Raw genomic sequence first — 17,978 nt, 5'->3', positions numbered from 1 at the left:
TTCGCATTCTTTTAAGTAACGGTTATCCCTTAAAGTTTATATTTGCAACAATAAAAAATAGAATTAAGACATTACAAAATAGAAGTAAAAAATCTAATAAAGAAATTGATTCTAATGTTAATTCAAAGAAATTTCTTGTGGTGCCGTATTTGAGCAAAGTGTCGGAAAAGTTCAAAAAACTCTCATATGTTCATGATTTTAACATAGCGTACAAACCCATGAATAAAATGAATGCATTTATTAAGACGGGGAAAGATTCTTTGTCCAGGGATGACCAATGTGGAGTTGTCTACAAAATCGATTGTTTAAATTGTGAATCGTCGTATGTAGGCCAAACAAAAAGAAAATTAAAGATTCGGATAAAAGAACATAAAGCGGATTTAAGAAAATCACCTTCCGAAGTTTCAGTGGTTTTTCGTCACCGTTTGAACGAGATGCATGAGTTAGATTGGGAAAACATAAAAGTTTTAGACAAGGAACAATCTTTAATAAAAAGAAGAATTTCCGAAATGATACACATAAAAAGACAAATAAGAGGTATCAATAAACAAAGTGACACGGAAAGCCTACCAGATATTTATTTTCCTTTTCTTAAGTAAGATTTCTTTTTCTTTTCAATAGTAACTCTAGAAATTTCTAATTTGTTTGACTCAGGCGTATAAATAGTGGTATAATACGCGATATAACAAACAACAACACATAATGTCACGAAGAAAGTCTTATTGTGTAAAAGTGTCATTTGATATTCTTCGCTCAGTTTTTTGACTGTAAAACAGGTAACGATTATATTTCTTTATATTCGACTAGGAGAAATTAATGACATATAATTTTAATTTAATCAGAATCTGGAAATTCTTGTTCTACACTTCTTGATATGACTATGGGCGTTATAACATTTTGTACGAAGCATCTTCACACTAAAAAGAACATGTTATTTTTATTATAACAATGGACTGTTGAATTTAATTTCAACTAAATTTTTGCGGTTTATGAAGACTATTGTATTACTGAAGATGGCCAGATTGTGGCCGAAACGTTTAATGTTTTAATTAATATAATAATAAGTAAATATCACAAATTATAACCTGTGGTGTGGTTCTTTATGCTCTTTTTGTATCTTGTTTACTAATTACTAAATCTATAATATTTATATATTCTTTATTTATATTATTATTTATTCTTAAAGTAAATATTTTACACTTTAACAAATTAAATTATTGATTTTCAACTATAAAATCTAAGAATTCTATCTAAAACTCAATATAAAAACTAATAATCTCCAATCTACTATTTTTCCTAAATTTAATTTGAATATTAAAACAAAAAAAAAATACTAATTAGTGTGTCACCTCATCGTTCTCTGTCTCCCTGCTCCCTTTTTTTACTTTTTACCCTCTTACCTCAATATATATCTATAAATAAAATTTTAATTTATATATACCACCCAATTGCGCATACATATAAATATAAAATTTATAATATTATAAATAATATTATAAATTTATAATATTTATTCATAATTTATTATTAACTAAAACCAAACAAGAAGTATATTATTATTAATAATCATTGAATATTAAATTTAATTTTCTAGTTGAAGTAATTAAAATGAACTTCTAACTCATTATGGAAATTTTCCAATAATACTTTTTAAATATAATTTAAAAAAATATTATATTAGGTGTTGGAATTAATTCGTAGCGTTTTTTAATGAAAGAATGTTATTTATTTCACATGAGCATTAAAAAATACATTAATGAAAGTACTTCCCATCACTTGTAAAACGCTACGAATTAATTCCAACACCTAATATTTTCATTATAAAAATAATATTAACTTTTTACAATTATTTAAAAATTTTTTAAATAAATTTTCCTAATATCTTCAATATTATGCTTCATATCATAAGCTATCTAAAGATTTAATAAATTATAAGTTACATAAATACAAATATCATAATGCTAAAATAAATAAAAATAAATATAAACATATATAACTTGTAATAAATATAATTAAACTATTTTTCAACAAATCTAATAATAAAAATTTTACTAATAAATTCTACCCAACTTTTATCTAATTATGAAATTATTAATCTACAAACATTAACCGGATTATAAATCTTATATAATCTTAAAAATCACATAGATAAAAATATATATGTGGTAATATAATATAATACATTCTTAAAAATTTTCTTATGATAATAACTACCCCTATTAAAAATACTCCCATAAAACAACATCCCAAAATAATTAACTTTACTAACAAAGACAAATAAGTTATATAATAATATATAATAATTAAAATAAAAAATCCAATTTACCAACGATCCCACTATAATTCTTAAAAATATCATAATAGTTATAGACACATTAATTAATCTGTCTTCCTTAATATTCATATACCTATAAAATTTTAACCTTCTATTAAAAAATAAATAATAAAATAATCGCACTGAATAAGACACAGTTAATAACAAAGACAAAACAATTAAAGATAAATATATTAGGTGTTGGAATTAATTCGTAGCGTTTTACAAGTGATGGGAAGTACTTTCATTAATGTATTTTTTAATGCTCATGTGAAATAAATAACATTCTTTCATTAAAAAACGCTACGAATTAATTCCAACACCTAATAAATATATTTATTTCTCTTTTCCCATAAATCATCTCTATAATTATATCTTTTCTATAAAATCCTGATACAAAAGGAATACCTTAATGCTATATTTGAAATTAATAACCTTATTATTATATAAGGAATTACTTCATTAAAATTTCTCAATAATCGAATATCTTGAGTATTTTTCAAAGAATGAATAACAATCCCCGCAGCCATAAACAATATAGACTTAAAAATCGCATGCACCAATAAATGATAATACGCTATTAATCTAAATATACAACTCAAAATTATTATTATTAACCCTAATTGACTTAAAGTTGATAATGCACTAATTTTTTTAAAATCATTCTCAAAATTCGCCATAATTCCTGATATAAATATAGTAACAATAAAAAAAAAACTAAAAATTGTCCTCACATTTGTCTCCATTAAAAATCTATTAAAACGAATCATTAAATACATCTCTGCAGTAACCAATGTTGAAGAATACACTAACGCTGACACTGGCGTAGGGGCAGCTATAGCTAATGGTAATCATACAAAAAAAGAAATCCCTTTTAAGCCCTTTTAATAATAGCCGCTAATATCGTTAATAATATTAACTCCACCTCCCCCCCTCCCCACTCTTTAAACATAAATAAATCCCAATTATTATTATTATCCTTATTGTCATTAAAATCCCGATCATCGTCAATCCAGTTACGTAAAACTGTAACTATATCAGAATTATAAGATATATAATAATAAAAATAACTCTAAACAATAAGAAATCATTCCTAATCCATCTCACCCAATTAAAATTCTAACTACATTGGGCCTAATTATTATTAAAACTATTGATAAAATAAATAATAGATAATTAAATCGTTTCATGTACTTTTCTAAATTTATATATTATATACCATTCTATACAATATAATTATTAAAAAAATTAATATAATAAATCTAATAAATAATGTAGAAATTCAATCAATTAATATAATAAATTTAAATTTTACTGCATTAAACTCAAAAACCATTCATTCTATAATAGAATAATTATTATATATATATATATATGTATTAGGTGTTGGAATTAATTCGTAGCGTTTTGAAAGAATGTTATTTATTTCACATGAGCATTAAAAAATACATTAATGAAAGTACTTCCCATCACTTGTAAAACGCTACGAATTAATTCCAACACCTAATATATATATATATATATATATATATATATATATAAAAATCTAAATAATAAAACCTTAAGGGGATGCTGGAGTGTCCTGTTTTATCATTAAATTTTAAAAGCACCTTTCTCATAACTGTGTTTATGGACTGAAAAATCCTTCTCCACAATTAAAGTATCGACAACAACGCAAAGCGCCAGCTACATTTGAATACGAAAAACGAAAAAAAATTAAAGACTTTTGTTATCGGCTTCTGTAGTCAACACATCACAATATGTGTTGCATATAAGAGTTTCAGATCTTGCACGTTCATGAAAAGTAGCTAGCGTATTGTAGAAAACCTAAACGAACAATCCCATGCTTTTAGAAACGCGGTAGGAGTTTTAGTTTAAGAGAAAGGTGCATCCAAAAATTTCGTTTGTATATTACGAGTGAAATTGACGTGAAGCCATGAAACTGAGCAGTATTTTAGTTCCGCGATATTCCGACAGCGGCGCTGTCATGAAAAGTGCGTCGCTGAACCATAGAAATGATCTGAATTATCGACCTACTCAGGCCCATATCAATCAAAACGTGCCCTGGTCAAAGTTTTTTCTTTGAGAGGAAAAATAATAAAATAAATATGATATTACTTATTTCAATTTTGTTGAAATAATTTCTTCCTAAACAAGAAACATATCATATTATTTACATATAAATACAAATGAAGATAATTATTTTAATTATACTGTTCTGTCTTTTAACTACTTCGTTAGTAATTATTGATGCATAGATATAAATACATATACATATATAATATAGAGATGTATGTCTAGTATGTAATGTGAATAGCATACATCTACGCGTGTGCGTATGTATGCGTGTGCGTGTGCGTAGGTATGCGTGTGCGCGCCGCAGCGCGTGTATGTTCGTGGACATATATCAACACCGGTTTAAACTTTATTTACGGCATGATTTACACATCATAGCAAGGTTCGGAAGTGATGTGTTTTCGTTTGAGCTTTCTTTCTGCTCGGATGTCGGAAGACAAGAACGCGGATGGCAAGAAAAACGTCCAGAGCGCCTCTCGGACAGCGGACATATAAATGATGTCGAATGACACTTTGTTCTTATACTACGCTCGTAACTCGTTTCTGGCAAGCTAGTAATTGTTCTTTGAGGTTTTCTGTACATCGCCAGCCTACTTCTGCAAGGTCTTAATTATTGTATACAGCACTTTTTGACTAGAAGTCGAGTCTTCTTAGTAAGAAGCGCCATTCCTCCTATCGGTCGCGCGCAAACGAAGTAGTATTGCTATTCAACTATAGAAATGGATTGAACCATTATAAATAAATCAGCAATATATTATCAGCCGGGAACGCCATAATAATATATTTTTGTATATATAGAAATATATATCAAGATCGTTGTTTAGAGAAGGAATCATGCGTTCTTGATGTATCGATGATGATGCCAGAATCGATAGAAATCACATTCTTGAATTGCAGAACGAATTATTGAAACAGAAGTACGACAGAGTGAGACAGAGAAAAACAAAAAGGATAGAAACTCCGATTGTAATCGGTGAGACTTCGCATGCCGAGCTGGGCTCGTCGAACGAAACAGCGAGTCTATCCTTCAGAGTCTCTCTCTCTCTCTCTCTCTCTCTCTCTCTCTCTCTCTCTCTCTCTCTCTCTCTCTCCTCTCCTATCCTCTCCTCTCCTCTCCTCCCCCCCCCATCTCTCTACGGTCGCTTGTTTCTAGCGACCGAAAATGCTTTCTGGAAAATTTCGGCCGCTCAATGTGTATAATTAAGAGGAGAAGGAACATTATAGATAAAATATAAGTTTTAATAAATTATGCTAATCCTATATCCCTCCAATTTATGTATAATAGCAAAAATAATTTCAAAACACGAATTTACGGGATATTTCTATGATTTTCCATGAGCCTTATATACCACGTTCATAGAAAAGATTTGCAAGACCTCGGCGTGGTCTCACGCGTAAGATACGAGATCTGAATGTTAGAGATCTCATGATCAATTCCTTTTTTCTTTTTTCATAATTTTTTTTTTTAAATAAGTGATTGAAGACATTGTTAACAAACATATATTACAGGCTAAATATATTTTTATTTAATTATTGAAATTATATGTGTATTTCTAAACGTTTTAATTTACCTTTAGAAAAAATCCAAAAAAAAATTATGTTTCTGTAATAATGTAACGTCGATCAGTACTTTCTGTGAAATGTTTTATCCGAAAGAAAATTCTGATAATCAATCAAATCGCAAAAGTGCGATTAATATAATTATAAGGATGATTAATATAATTATAAGGATGATGTCAATATAATTTTATAATTAACAAATCAAAAGCCTTTATATGTGCCTTTATATGCAACATACAAATAATTTTTATTTATCTATTAAAGTGATTCGGTATTCTTCCTATAGTTATTGGAATACATTAAATTTTGGGTCGACTTTTGAGGCACTTTTGGGTCGCCTTCTTTCCCCCCGCCGCCGCCGCTCAATGCTCGACGGCTGAGCTGCACCGGATCGAGCGCGGATGTGTATTTCAGGAGCGTTGCACTAAGAAATATGCTCCGTATCTTCTAGCAAATTATCAATCCTTTACTTTCCTTAGTCTTCTGTGATGTCTTCTTTATTCAACATGCCTTCTTTATTCACATGTTGAATAAAGAAGACATCACGGAGTTATTGAAGTTGAATCATTCCAGTTTAAAATTACGCATATTAGTCTTAAATTGATATTATCAGTATTCTATATTAAAAGATATTACATTTTGTGGCACATAAGCGTGGTCAGTAGCTCTTTGAAAGAAAACCGAATGTATCAATGTAATGTATAAAAATAATAAAGTAAATATTTTAAAAGTACATAATATTTAATAAAATGTATATACTTATTAATATGATGTTCAATCACTATTATTAAGAAAATAACAATTATGTAAGAAGGAAAATATTTTTATAATAATTTTCATGCTAAAATGTTGTCATGATAATTTTCATGTTGGAAGGTATGATAGCAGCATGTTTCTTATACTGTGACGCTCCTGAGATGCATGTCCGCACGCGATCCAGCGGTTCAGTCGTCGACTGTTGAGCGGTTGTAAAGGAAAAATAGGCAGCACCTCAGAAATTGGCTCGAAATGTGTAACTAGTTCTGAGCACACTAAAGTACACATATAATTTCTATAATTTTATAAAAATATATTTGGAAAAAAAATTAAGAAAAAAAGGAAAAAGCAGGATTGAACATAGGATCCTCAACATTCTGATCTCGCACCTATCGCCCGAGACCACGCTGAGTTTTTACAAACCGCCTCTATGAACGTGGTACATAAAATACACGGAAAATCATAAACTATATCTCGTTAACTATCACGTTTTGAAATCATTTTTGCTATTATATATTAATGAGAAAGGTATATGATTAACTCTTTCACTAATATCATGTGAGACTCGTGGTAAAGAAATCGAGCCAAACATAAACAATATGTTCCAGGCTATTAATTATGGCACGCGCCATCGTAACTTAAATCGTAGGGCAAAGGATTAATATAATTTAATAAAAATTAAGTATTGTCTAGAATGTCTTTTTCCTCCTTATGATACACGCCAAGCGGTCGAGATCGTCGAGAAAATATTTTCGGTCGCTAGAAACAAGCGACCACAGAGAGAAGGACAGAGACAGATGACTGACTCATTGTTTTGCTAGCGGGTCCAGTTCGGCGTGTCCGCGCGGAGACTCACCGATTACAATCGGAGCTTCTATCCGTTTGTTTTTTCTCTGTCTCGCTCTATCGAAATAACAAAAATTGAAAGAATTTTAAATCACGAACACGGTTGCCAGTTCTCCGTTTTTTTTTTTTGACAGACTTCGGTTTCTTGGACTAATATTCAATACTCCAGCAGATGTCTCAAATCTCCAATTTTTGTCGAATTAAAATTTTTTCATTTTCTTTTTATTAAATTATATTAATCATATATCTTTCTCATTAACGTAGCAAAAATGCGAATGCAAAAATGATTTCAAAACGTAAACATTGATGAGATATACAATAGTTTACGACTTTCCATACACTATATGTATCGCGTTCGTCGAGGTGATCTGCAAGAACGCGTGGTCTCGGGCGTTGGGTGCAAGATCAGAATATTGGAGATCTTATGTTCGATTCTGCTTTTTCCTTTTTTAATTTTCATTTTATTTATTAAATTTTATTAATAAACATATTACTCCAAATATACTTTTTATAAAATTTCAAAAATTATATACGTATACTTCAATGTGCTCGAAATTAGTTGCGCATTTCGAGCCGATTTCTGAAATGCTGCCTACTTTTCCTTCACAATCGCTCGACGCTTGACGGCCAAACCGCTCACGCGTGGACGTGTATCTCAAAAGTGTCATAGTATAAGAAACATGCTGCGACCATACCTTCCAGCAAATTGTCATGAAAATATTTTCCTTCCTACATAATATTGTATTTTCTTAATAATGGTGATTGAACATCATATTAATAACTTAATGCATTTTACTAAATGTAATGTACTTTTAAAATATTACTTTATTATTTTTATGATACATTCAGTTTCAAAGAGTTACTGATCACGTTTTTATGCCACAGAATGTAATATAAAATTTTACTTTACCGCATCATACATCTGGTCATCTATTTGTATTTTTTTTTAGTGAAATAAACCTGGAGAATACATTTAAATGACGTATCAATAATAGAACTTCAAAGATAATAGAGAGTCTTTTTACAATAACGTGAATTTAGATACGGTGAACGCCTTTTCTTAATTAGTCGCTAAGGAAAAGATAATGTGATCATGATATCGATTATGTATCTTTTTTCTTAGAGTGATAAATAACAATTTTTTGTATGTATGTGTATTATATATGTATATACATATATGCATACATATATCATTTTGCGTATGTGTAGAAAACAACGGCGTTATACGAGTCAATCAGCTGTAACCAGTATGACCCGCGTTCACAGTATCATTGCCGCAACAGTACTATCAATGTAGTGTAGTGTAGTAGTGTTCTACACATACCATATATATATATGTGTGTATGTGTGTGTGTGTATGTGTATGTATATATGTGTATATGTATATATATATATATATATATATATATATTTATATAGTGTTTTTTGTTCACAAAATAGAAAAAATAGTAGCAGAATATTGTCTGCCTTTGATAAGAGAAGGTTATGGGTGCTTTATAACAAGCGACTCAGTACAATATCTCATTCTTGTATTATCGTAATATACAAGATTGTAATAATACACCGTGTCACACTGTCTTTTGTTGGAAAGCACTCTAGAAGACCAAAATTGGTTATTATGATGTGTGTTTTTTGTTGGCACCCTATAAAGCCAGAATGAGAAAGGTTAGCATCTTTATGTTATTCGTAAAAATATCACTTTTATTTATCATACAAGTGATATGATTAAATTTATTGTTATAACAATAAATTGCGCTTTGCCTAATTATGATCCAATGTCAGAGGCGTTCATCGTGGGCTGACTATTTTTAATTTACTGCCAGAGGCGTTAATCGTGAGCTGGCTAGCTATAATAAAATGTCACAGCCATAAATCATATTTTGGCTAGTTATAGACAAATGTCAGAGGCGTTCATCGTGGGCTGACTATTTTTAATTTACTGCCAGAGGCGTTAATCGTGAAGCTATAATAAAATGTCACAGCCATAAATCATATTTTGGCTAGTTATAGACAAATGTCAGAGGCGTTCATCGTGGGCTGACTATTTTTAATTTACTGCCAGAGGCATTAATTGTGAGCTGGCTAGTTATAACAAAATGCCACAGCCGTAAATCGTGCTTTGGCTAGTTACAAATAAATGTCAAAGGCGTTTATATATGTACTGACTATTTTTAATTTATTGGCAGAAGCATTTCGATTATTAAATTTGGTGAAATACAATTACGGAACCAATTTATAGAATTTTGCGTCTGCAATTAAAGAAATGCAAATAGATGCATTGTCATGATGGAATCAAAAGCTAATTGCTTGACATAACCGAAACAAAGAAACTAATGAAGAAAAAAAACTGAATATCAGTAAATAGTTTCTTTGAAACCTTACAACTTTTGTCTGAAACGTTTTTTCTAAAAACGTTATGTAATAGCCTTAGCACAAGGATTGTCGTAATTGAATCGTAGAAAGGGCAACGCATTATATTTTGGCGTACTATGCATGCCGATACACGTTCACATTCCTTTACGATTAGTTATAGTCATCTTTATATTCAGCTCCTAAATCCGGAGTCTTTTTGGACACCCTATATAATATATATGTTATACATATATGTATGTATATATATATATGTATATATATATATACAACATACATTACACAGTCAATAGTCACATGCATAATTTTTGTACGATGCTGTACGTTTATGAAATGTATGTAAGTATATCATATTCAAAGTGTTTTAGCAAATATATACACTTACAGGTCAATGTACGTTGACTAACAGCAAGTTACAATAAGTATATTTTTACTAAATGAACACTCTGACTGTGACTTAGATATATTTTCGGATGCAACCATGTATTTGAAATACATGTATACACGTGTAATGTAATAGCACTTTTTCCTTTATTCCCAATGTCATTTTAACTTAGGATGTAACATGTCAGTACGTAAATACATTGCACACATCTCTTTTTATTATGTTTAATGGGCCTTTTACAATTATAAGCCATAAATCAGCCATAAATAAGAAGTCAAACGCTAAAAATTGGCTGTGATTGATCAATTTTTAGCTTCTGACTTCTGATTTGTAACTAATGTGTTATTGTAGAAGGCCCATAATAAAAAGAGATAGAAGTTACTCATACTTAGCTTTTCATGCAGATATAATATAGACACAGTCTATTAGTGAATATTAGAATTATATTTTATGTGCATTATGATGTGTACACACATTATAAAATATATTTCTAATTCATATTCACATATGTGTGTAGCTACTTCATCTCTTTTTGTTACGTATAACAAAAAGGTGTACTGATGTCTTCTTTTTTCTACGTTTAATAAAAAGAGATATATTTTTTTAGGATCAAATATTAGTGATATATACTTTTATATTTCAATATCAGAATATACAACGAACATCAGACGTAACATCTTAAAAAAAATAATCAAATTACGAATCCCTCATTTTATGTGTGTGTATGTATATATATATATATATATATTAGGTGTTGGAATTAATTCATAGCGTTTTACAAGTGATGGGAAGTACTTTTATTAATGCTCATATTTTTTAATGCTCATGTGAAATAAATAACATTCTTTCATTAAAAACGCTACGAATTAATTCCAACACCTAATATATATATATATACATGCATTATATATATATATTTTATATATGTATACAATTTTAATATTGCACATTTAAACACAGAGAATGCATAAACAGCTTAGCATTGATAATTTCTATCTGCAACGTATGTATATTCACACATTATAGTACATATATGCAATATTGTACAATATTGCCTATGTGTGTATTATATTTAAGTACATCACTAATATTTTAACATGATTAACTTCTACATATTTTTATTAAACATAGCAAAAAATGGTATAGCTATGTATATTATATGTGTAATATATCTATATATAGCTAATACATATCACATCCTGACCTAAAATGACATTGTACGACAGGAAAAATGCTATTATATAGGCCCATGTGTCAATGTACACTGTCAATACTGAAAATCTATAGTTACGTATTTTCAGTACTCGCAGTGAATATCGAAATACAATTGTAGTATCACTTTTTCCTATGATTTTTCCTATCATTTAGAGTTTAGTCAAGATGTAACATATATTACTGTCAATATATGGACACGTGTTTCATATATATATATATATATATATATATATATATATATATAAAAATGAATACGACATTGCACATACATAATGTAACTCTTTTTACTCTGTCTAATAAAAAGAGATAGATACTTATAGTACTTATACATTACTAATATGTCGACTATATATCTAATATAGAAAATTGTATGTACATTATACTATGATAATTCTAACATTGTTGTAACATATAACAAAACATTATTAGTGAATATAAATTATAATTATATTTTATATGTATTATAATGTACATATACACAATAATGTACAAATTAATTCATTAACATGTTTATGTCTTCACTAATATGTCAATAATATTTTTTGTGTTATTGTGTATATACACATATATTATAATACACATAAAATGTAATTGTAATTCGTATTCATGAATGTCTTTTTATATACAACATTAGAATTACATTTTATATATCATTATACATATTATAATATAAAATTTTAATATTGCAAAAATGGACATAGAGAATATCTGCATGAATATCTATATATATATATATATATATATATATTATGATATTCATTTATGATAATATATTATCGTAACCTAAAATGGCATTGGATGTAAGAAAAAAGTGCTATTACGGTTTCGTATCGATATATCTAATTTAATTAAAAATCTGTATTTTATATATATTACAGACTTTTAGTACTGATGATATATATTAGAACACGGTCTACATTGCATGTGTATATAATACAACTAAATATGTATATAATGCAACTAAATTTCTAAGGTCCGATTCTACAAATATAAGTTTTTTTTCAATTCTAAAATTGGAAAATTTTCCAAAATAAATCTTACATTGTGGGACCGATCCTAATACACGTCCCTGTTAAGATGGTAATGTAGGAAACGGAATAAAAATATCGATAATTAATCGATCGAATTTCCTGCATGATCATATTAACTTCAGAGGGCGTAAGCAGATTATACATTGGAAATGAAAACCTGTAATATCGACCTTGATCAAGTTCGGCCTTCGCTCCAGCATCCCCTTAATCTCACTATTCTTAAAATTAAAAATATCTGAAATATATATTGTATATACTATAAAAAAAATAATACGTTTAAAATAATTCAAGATTCAAAAATTAACAATAAAGAATATCTTTAATCCTACAAATTAACATTTTCTTTAAACTATTTAAATTTTATATATGCCATTCATCCTAAAATTATTTACACCATTTTTTTTTAATTATATAAATATATTAAATTTAATAAATATATTAATAAAGGAGAAAAATGTATAATTATATACTCTTTTAAATTAAAATTATAAACATTATTTTCATAATAAATATTTTTCTCATGATAAATATATGAAAATAAATACAATGAATAAGCCCTTCTAAAAAAACAAATTAATAATAAATATATTAATATCCCTACATCTCAATTTAAGATTCTTATTACTATCATTATGTATCCACAATAAAATTTAATGATAAAGGAAAAAAAATTAATAATACAAAATTAATAATAAAAAACACCATATAATAACCAAAGGCAAATTACTTACTATACCTTTATTTAAAAACAACAATTGTCTTCCGGAGATCGCTCATAATATAAATTATTCCGGAAGAACACAATCCATTAGAGAAATTATTAATTTATTATCACATATCCTCCCAATACTTTAAAAAGAGTTATCAATGTATACAATATTAAATTTATATAAATTACCGAAGAATAAGCTACTATACTTTTTATATCAATCTGAACTAAACATAAAATTCCAACTATAATTCTTCCAATAATCGCCATCCTAAAAATAATATATCCATATTTTATCCTAATCTTATAGTACACTTCTATCAATCGAATTTATCAGTATCCTCCACTCTTTAACAATACTCCAGCCAAAATGATAGACCCATAAGCAAAGGCCTCAACATGAGCCTTAGGTAATTAAACATGAATTAAATAAATAGACATATCTTAATAAAAAAAGCTATATAAATCATTAAAAACCCCCAAAAAGTAAAATTATAATCTCTTATAACCATTATTATTAATCTAAACTTAACAATTATACCATACATACAGGGTGTCTCTTAAGATGGATCGGGGCCACATTGGGGGCGGAGAATGGATTAAAGGGAACAAAAAATTTTTATACTATTTTGAGATATTCGCTGTAGTTTTCAAATTAGAAAAGAAAATGTCTGATGTGAAAGAAACGAAGCGCTCTTTCTCTCTCCTTGCGCATCGCCGTCATCGCCACTCGACTATGGGCCATCCTACGAATTCGCGCGGCGCGGCTTAATCGCATATTGGCTTAGACGTTTCCTTTTTTAATTCGAAAACTACAGCGAATATCTCAAAATGGCATAAGAATTTTTTGTTTCCTTTGATCCATTCTCCACCCCCAATGTGTCTCGATCCATCTTAAGAGACAACCTGTATATATATGTATATATGTGTGCATATTTTTGTATATATATAAAATCTTTATAATATGTTTTTATCACTAGTTTTTATTATTATTATTATATTATTATTTATTTCTTCCAGTTTTTTTTATTTTTCTTTTTTGTATGTAATTATATATATATATATATATATATATATATATATATATATATATAATATAATATATATATATATATATTGGGAGTACAAATTAATTCGGTTAATTTCCTAAAAGCTGGCTCTGACTGTTGTGAATGGTTCATAGTGACAACTGATTTTGGCGTTTTCAGAGAGGTTAGACATCTGCTAATAATATTCAGTTTACATCGCTTTGAGTTTCATACAAAAACTTTGATTTTACTGTGTTTGAAATGTCGAATTTTGTGTTAACCAAACAGCATTTGCGGGAGGTTCTAATTTTTTGCTTTAATTGGAAGAAAAGTGTAGCTGAAGCCCATCGAATGCTTGTCGAAGTTTATGGTGACACTGCTCCATACTGATAAATCATGTAGGGAATGGTTTCGACGTTTCAAGGATGGAGATTTCAGCGTTGAAGACAAGCCTCGCTCTGGACAGCCAAAAAAATTCGAAGACAAAGAATTAGAGGCATTACTCGAAGAAGATCAGAGTCAAACGCAAGAGGAGCTTGCAGAATCATTGGGAGTAACTCAAAAAGCCGTTTCTGCACGATGAGAGCCACGGGAATAATTGAAAAACAAGGAAATTGGGTGCCTTATGAACTGTAACCGAGAGACGTTGAAAGGCGATTTTTCACTTGCGAACAGCTGATTCAAAAATAACAAAGAAAAGGTTTTTTTGCATCAGATTGTGACTGCTGATGAGAAGTGGATATTCTATGATAACCCCAAGAAGAAAAAATACTACGCTAAGCCCGGTCAATCGTTGCCATCGACCTCAACATCAACACCAAAGCCGAACATTCATTTGGTTCGAAGATCATCTCTGTATCTGGTGGGACCAAAAGGGTGTTGTTTACTATGAGCTGCTGAAACCTGGCGATTCCATTACGGGCGATCGGTATCGGCTACAATTGATTGTTTGAGCCGTGTATTGCGAAAAAAACGGCCGGAATACGAGCAAAGACATGATAAAGTTATTTTTCTTCATGATAACGTTCAACCTCATGTCGCTAAAGTCGTAAAAAAATATTTGGAAACGCTCAAATGGGATGTTTTATCGCACCCGCCGTATTCTCCGGACATTGCTTCTTCTGATTATTGGTTGTTCCGAAGGATGTAACACGATTTGGCAAGTCATCGGTTCACTTCTTTCGCAGAAATCGAAAATTGGCTCCAAAATTGGATCGCCTCCAAAGACGAGTCATTTTTTCGACATGGAATTCGAAAATTGCCTGAGAGATGTGGAAAAGTAGTAGCCAGCGATGGATAATACTTTAATTAATTTGTTCATTCATTTTGTTTTGAAATAAATGAATTTTTGAACACAAAAAAATGAACCGAACTAATTTGTACTCCTAACAGAAATATAACTGAAGATGATATGGCAAGATATAGAAAAATTTTAGATGATAGTATTGCTTCCGATAATTTAATAGAAAAAAATGTCTTGTCTGTAAACAACAAAATAAATGACGAATCATTAGATCAACTTTACGACTTATAAGAGAAACTTCTTTGGAAACGCTAAGTGTACAGTATCTGGAATTCCCTCATATGATTTTGGCTAGTCATAGCGACAAAAGTGTACAAATAATTGAAGGGAATTGTAGCGATCATTGGCGATGTATATTTTTTGATGGCACTAAACTTCATGTGTATGACAGTATATCTAATTGTACAATAAGTTGACAGCCAAAGAAAAAAATTACATACAATGTTATCCAAAAATAAATCAAAGAGACATTGTCGAACGAGTTCAACACAACCTGATGGCACATCTTATGGAATTTACGCTGCAACTTTTGTCACAACTGTAGCCTTAGAAGGTAATCCTCGTGATGAAAAATATTTCAAGGACGTAAAGTGCATAAGAGTAGTAAAGCAAGATGGGTTTTAACCTATGGAGCTAGAGGGGAGTGCGGGGCGCGGAGAGTACTCGTAGGCGCGGGGATGTTCGTAACGCGGGGAAGGAGGGGGAAAGGTTCCGGCGCTATTGATGTTACGTAAACATAGGACCCCGGTCCTTATTTTTTGTCGTCACCCTCCGCTCTGTCTCCAAAAATGCAATAAAGACTTGCATACACTTACCTCATACTACCATCTGTTTTTTTCTTATGTTTCATCTTTTCCGCCGCCGCCGCATTGTCACTCTCGTTATATCTTTTTGCACGCAAACATATTTTAACATACGTTTTTATTTAAAAAGAGAACGCTTAATACGGTCGTGACAGTATCGTCGAATGCGAAGATGCTCGCGTAATTTAGCAGCGCAGAAATAAAAAGGAAACAAATAGATGCGAAATCTGAGTAATACAATTTACATATATTTTTCACACTGCATAAAAATTTTATTATAATAAAAAAATTTTAATTAAAAAATGAAAATGAAAATTTAAAAAATTTTAAATATATGGAGAGATGCCATCGTTTCTGTAAAACAAAAGCGTTACATTAGCATGCAACATATAAGAAGAGAAATTCGCATATAAATATGATACTTACAATTCCAATCTTCCGGCTCCGGATCAGGCTCCGATCAGGTCGGAGACCGAATAGTTCGACTAGGAAGAAGTCATTTTCCTCCCATATATCAATTTGTTCCTCCCGGTTCCGCTGTCTCTCACCTCGTACCATGTGCTACGTAACTATATTTATAAATCCTCTGATTTGGACGTAAAAACGAGGTACTGAAAATGAACAAAATGAATTTAAAAGAAAAAAAATAGAAAATAAATCTATTTGTTATACTTACTGAGGGGATAATTTGCACCCTCACCTCGTTTCGCAACTGCAGCCGGACTTGCGACTCGTTATCGACCATAAGGTACTGAAAAAAGAAAAGTAAAAAGACATTAGAAGCGCAAAATCACTAAAATGTTTGATACAAAAAAAACAATTTACTCCTTCAACGGGATACTCTACCATACCGGATTCGAATCAAATCCTGTAAATTACTCATCGTTGTTATGAAAAATATTCTGAAAAAAATTGACAAAATTTTTTTAAAAAAATTGCAATATTATTACATTCACTATCACAATCACTTAATGAATGTGTAAAAGTATTCTACTATTTAGCGGTAAAATACTTTTGCACTTTGGGGAAAAAATCCCTCACGTTATATATTAAACTCTTCTGTTAGACTCGCACGCGAATTCAGCAAAGACTGACACTGAGAAGCATCTTTTGCCATAGCGAGGCTATCTAGGAAACATTTGCGCTGCATATGAAAAACACTTAAAATCATGTTACAGAAAGGATGGAAGAATCAATAGAGTGTTCTTTTTTTTTCGACACAGTTTTTTCAATACAGTTTTTCTTGGCTAGACAAAGGATGGGAAGTAAAAGAAAATACATACGTAATAATGCGAATAAAAAAATGTTTATTCACATCTTATTACACTAGTTTTCGTACTTATTAAAAACTAAAGCTAATAGATTGCAGCGTTCGAATGCGATCGGTGACTCGAACATCGCTTGCAGCGCTTTCTGGAAAAAGAGAACGAAAAAAATTTTTTAACCACTATTCGCTTTTTTAGCAGAGAATAAAATGCATTAGTAGTAGTCACTCTAAATACGATACCTTATGACTTATATTTTGATGACATTGATGATGTTGATGACGAGCAACATGATTTTGATGCTTTTTCATCAGGAC

General features: G+C 29.9%; 2 long non-coding RNA genes across 2 annotated transcripts in view; both read right to left on the bottom strand.

The window, feature by feature from the left end:
* Nucleotides 1-6,563: 6,563 nt before the first annotated feature.
* LOC147907486 (uncharacterized) overlaps nt 6,564-17,978 on the bottom strand; it is a 210,857-nt gene continuing 199,442 nt past the window's right edge. The window contains exon 2 of the long non-coding RNA XR_015547091.1: nt 6,564-8,247. This is a non-coding gene — a long non-coding RNA (uncharacterized LOC147907486). The remainder of the gene's footprint in view (nt 8,248-17,978) is intronic.
* LOC147907489 (uncharacterized) lies at nt 12,340-13,413 on the bottom strand. Its single transcript, XR_015547184.1, has 2 exons — nt 12,564-13,413; nt 12,340-12,503 (listed from the first exon to the last, which is right to left on the bottom strand). It is a non-coding gene; the product is annotated as an uncharacterized LOC147907489 (long non-coding RNA).

Source organism: Acromyrmex echinatior, chromosome 13 (assembly GCF_024713525.1).
Source record: "Acromyrmex echinatior isolate Ae372 chromosome 13, ASM2471352v2, whole genome shotgun sequence".
Classification (NCBI taxonomy): Eukaryota; Metazoa; Arthropoda; class Insecta; order Hymenoptera; family Formicidae; genus Acromyrmex; species Acromyrmex echinatior.
Note: the sequence above shows the minus strand (reverse complement) of the source record. Positions and strands in the feature narration are given on the sequence as shown.